We start from the raw sequence: 5000 nt of genomic DNA, 5'->3' as shown, positions 1-5000 counted from the left end.
TCCACTTCCTCTTCATCAGAGAGCAGATTGAAGTGATCGAAAATCAATGTCAAGAGATTAGCAAAAGGAAGAGCACAATTACGAGTTTGCGAACAGCAAAAACGCATTGTAGAGAAGATAATAGAAGAGAAATCAATATTTTTCATGGAAGCAATTTTCCACATTAAAATAAGATGAGAATCCGTGACCAATTCACAAGAAGAGTTTCTTGAAAAAACGGTTCTAACAAGGATGTAGTGTAGCAGTTTACCATTTAAATTCAAAGCGTTGTGGGTTAACTGTTTAGTGGAAGAAAAATCAGCACAAGATTCAAGCAGAAACATATCTCTAGCATCTTGTAATGCTATAATATTAGGGGTTTGATCATCAGTTTTGTGAGAAAACTCAAAAATATCATTCATTAGGGTTTTTGAAATTAAAATCTCTTGACCCTTTATAAAACTCCTTAAAATCTGTTCCCCATTTTCAAACCGTGTGGACAAATTTGAATAGAAAAATTTCACAAGACAAGGATAGGTCTTAGAACCAGGATTCAAGAGTTTACCTGGCGTAGATTGGATGAAAGATGAGATGATTTCAAAATCCTCGAAAAGAAAGAAGTTATAATCAAGAATATCAACATAAGACAAAGATTTTTGTCTAAAAAGATCAGCCCAACGTCCATATGCTGTGTGATTTTCAAACCAGATCCTAGGAATATCACTAGTGTGTAATGGTGAAGAAATTGGTGAAACTGGTTCAGCAATGGGTGTTCTTGAAGATTCACCCTTCACAGGTTTGGGAGAAGATTTACTTAATCTTTTCTTGGGTGCCATGAAGAGGATTTGAAAAGATTTTCAGAGGAGAGTAAAAGGGACGGTTAGGGATGGAAAATCAGAAAAAGATATGGTGAGTGAATGAGGAAGGCAAGAGGTTGTACTATCCCTTTATAGCCGTCTAGTACAATGCACTTGTACTTCCTAATGGATTGATTTGACAACTCAAAGAATTCAAAAGGGTAATTGGAAATCAACCGGTTTTGTGTAATCATGATGAACAAAAAAAAAAATGATGCATTTTTGTGTTTACACGTAAATCATCTATCGTTCATGCAAACATATAATACTCCCCCTAAATTCATGCCAAGAATTAATTTAACAAATAACGTCTCAATCCTTTTATTTTTATTGTGTTATACCTTTATCATTATCTCCCCCTTAATTCATGCAACATCATTTAACATGCCAAGTTCCATACGTATATGAGCAAAACGATCAGCACTTAAAGGTTTTGTAAATATATCCGCTAATTGATTTTCAGTAGATATAAAAGATAAAGAAATGTTACCTTTTTCAACATGATCCCTTATAAAATGGTGACGTACCTCAATGTGTTTTGTTCGAGAATGTTGTACTGGATTCTTTGTAATACAAATAGCACTTGTATTATCGCATTTTATTGGTATGCCCTTGAGATCAATTCCAAGATCTCTAAGTTGTTGAGCAATCCATAGTATTTGAGAGCAACATGCACCAGCAGCTATATATTCAGCTTCAGCTGTAGATAAAGCAACTGAATTTTGCTTTTTAGAATACCAAGAGATCAATGAATTTCCTAAGAATTGACACGATCCTGAGGTGCTTTTTCTATCAACCTTGTATCCAGCATAATCCGCATCTGAAAAACCTACCAAACCAAAATTTCCACAACTAGGGTACCATAGACCAAAGTCTTTAGTCCCATGTAAATATCTAAAGATTCTCTTAACTGCTGTTAAGTGAGATTCTTTTGGGTTAGCTTGAAAACGAGCACATAAGCAAACACTAAACATGATATCAGGACGACTAGCAGTTAAATACAATAATGAACCAATCATACCTCTATATGTCTTTTGATCAACACTCTTACCATTTATATCTTGGTCCAAACTTAGTGTTGTACTCATAGGTGTATTAACTTCTTTACTTTGATCCATATTGTACTTCTTTAATAAATCTCTAACATATTTACTCTGACAAATAAATATGCCATCTTTCTTTTGCTTTATTTGTAGTCCAAGAAAGAATGTCAAGTCTCCCATCATGCTCATTTCAAACTCTTTGCACACAAAGAATCATTAGTAGCTCCAAACAATATATCATCAACATATACTTGAACAATTAAAATATCTTTTCCTTTAGTTTTAATGAAAAGAGTTTTATCAATTTTACCTCGTTGAAATTCATTTTCAAGTAGATGTGAGCTAAATCTGTCATACCAAGCTCTTGGAGCTTGTTTCAAGCCATATAACGCTTTATTTAGTTTGAACACATGATTAGGTAGATCAGAATTTTCAAAGCCGGTTGGTTGTTTAACATATACTTCCTCTTGCAAGTATCCATTTAAGAATGCACATTTAACATCCATTTGATATAGTTTAATATTCATGTAAGAAGCAAAAGCAAGCATAATACGGATAGATTCTAACCTTGCAACTGGTGCGAACGTCTCATCATAATCTATACCTTCTTCTTGATTATATCCTTGAGCTACCAGTCTTGCTTTATTTCTTACAATATCTCCATCCTCATTAAGTTTATTACGAAAGACCCATTTAGTTCCAATAATAGTACGATCTTGAGGTCTTTCAACTAGATCCCAAACTTTGTTCCTTTCGAATTCATTTAACTCATTTTGCATTGCAATGACCCACTCTGGTTCTTGTAATGCTTCTTTAACATCTTTAGGTTCTTCAAGAGAAACAAAAGCAGAAAATGCACATAGATTTTTAAGAGAAGATCTAGTTTGTGTACCTTTGTTTGGATCACTTATGATGTTCTCTGGAGGATGTTGATATGATTTTCTAGTTCTTCTTCGTAGTATGGATGGTGTGTATTCATTCAAAGAACTTGTACTTACTTCGTTTGAGGAATTTCTAATTGGTGTACCCAAAACAGTATGTTCAGGAACTATCTCAAGATCTTGAGGTTGGGTCTCAAGATCAGACTGTGAGTCTTCAATGTTAACAACCTGTTTTCCTTCATCCTCAATACTTTGTATGGTATCCTGCATGTTAATCTTTTTAACTGCCTTAGCACTTTTATTATCCAGTTCATCATCACTTAACACATCAAAATGCTTATTAAGGTTTAACTCTTTAAACTCATCATTTGATGGTTCAATTTCAGATTCATCAAAAACAACATGTATACTTTCTTCAACAATACCCGTACGTTTGTTTAGAACTCGATAAGCCTTGCTATTAAGCGAGTATCCAAGAAATGTACCTTCATCACTTCTAGCATCAAATTTTCCCAAATTATCTTTACCATTATTATGAATAAAACATTTGCAACCAAATGGTCTAAAGTATGCTATATTCGGTTTTCTTCCTTTGAATAACTCATAAGGAGTTTTCTTAAGTATGGGTCTTATAAGGCATCTATTTAGGACATAATTAGCTGTGTTAACAGCTTCAGCCCAATAGTGTTTAGCTAATCCATTTTCAATAAGCATTGTTCTTGCCATTTCTTCTAATGTTCGATTTTTCCTTTCAACTACACCGTTTTGTTGGGGTGTCCTAGGAGCTGAAAAGTTATGGGTTATACCATATTTTTCACAAAAGGAGTCAAAGCCTAGTTGATCAAACTCTCTCCCATGGTCACTTCTAACCGAGACTATTGGAAGGTTTAGTTGAGTTTGCATCTCTTTACAACGTCTTGAGAACGGTTTCAAGGCTTCACTTTTATCCTTTAGAAAATCAACCCACGTAAATCTAGAATAATCATCAACTATAACTAAGATATAAGATTTACCTCTTATGCTCCGTACACGCATTGGTCCACATAAATCAATATGTAAGAGCTCACATGGTCTAGATGTACTTACCATTTTCTTCGGTTTGAATGAACTTCTTACTTGTTTACCTTTAATGCATGCGTCACAAATAGACCTTTGTTTATAGTCAAGAGCTGGAAGTCCCTTAACTAAATCTTTACTTACCAACTTTTGCATGGTGTGAGTATTAATATGGCCAAGACGTCTATGCCAAAGTTTTGGATTATCTGTAATAGCTTTCAAACACTTGAAATTCTGCACTTCAATTTCGTTAGTATTCAAAGCATAAACATTATCATTTCTAAGAGCAGTAATGAGAGTATCTCCGGTTTTAGGATTTTTAACAATACATTTTTCTTTATCAAAAATCACTTCATTACCTTTATCACATAATTGAGACACACTTAGCAAATTAAATTTTAAACCGTCAACTAAATAAACATTATCAATGGTTTTAGATGGATTCTTACCAATTTTACCAACGCCTACAATTTTGCATTTACCTTTATCTCCTAAGGTGATTGAGCCACTACACTTTTCTTTAATTTCAGAAAATAAAGAGCTTTTTCCACTCATATGTCTCGAGCAGCCACTATCTAAAATCCATCTTTGCTTATCCTACAAAACAAAAGAAAATAACCTTTCTCAACCTTACTTGGCTATCCAAGTGACAAATTTGGAATCATATTCGGGATAGACCATGTTGGGTGGTCTTGTCCCTTTAGGAACCCATATTTGCTTAATCTGTCCTCGTAATTCAAATGGAAAGGAATTCTTGATTATGTGTTTATCCTTACGTTTGTAAGGACATGCAAATCTCATATGTCCTCCTTTGCAACAAAAGGTGCAAGTAGGTGTACGTTTATGTTTATATGAACTTTTCACAAATGTGGTTTTACTCTTATAGTTAGGTGCAACATGATTATAACCAATACCACGTTTATCACTAGTAGGTTTTTGTAGTGTAAGCATTTTAGTGAATTTGGATTCAGATTCGTTAAGCTTGTTTAATGCTTGTAGATTTTTCTCAGACTCATTTTTCAAGGTTTTGATCCTGGCTTCAAGATCATTGTTCTCATTCTTAAGATCAATGAGCTGTTTAGTTTGGCTGAGATTCTGTTCTTTCAAGACCTTGACAGTCTTTTCAAGATTTGATTTTTCAGCCTTTAACGAATTATTTTTATTTATGATTTCTTCACAGCCTT

This window comes from Amaranthus tricolor, chromosome 13 (assembly GCF_026212465.1).
Source record: "Amaranthus tricolor cultivar Red isolate AtriRed21 chromosome 13, ASM2621246v1, whole genome shotgun sequence".
Taxonomy (NCBI): Eukaryota; Viridiplantae; Streptophyta; class Magnoliopsida; order Caryophyllales; family Amaranthaceae; genus Amaranthus; species Amaranthus tricolor.
This window is presented reverse-complemented; position numbering follows the sequence as displayed.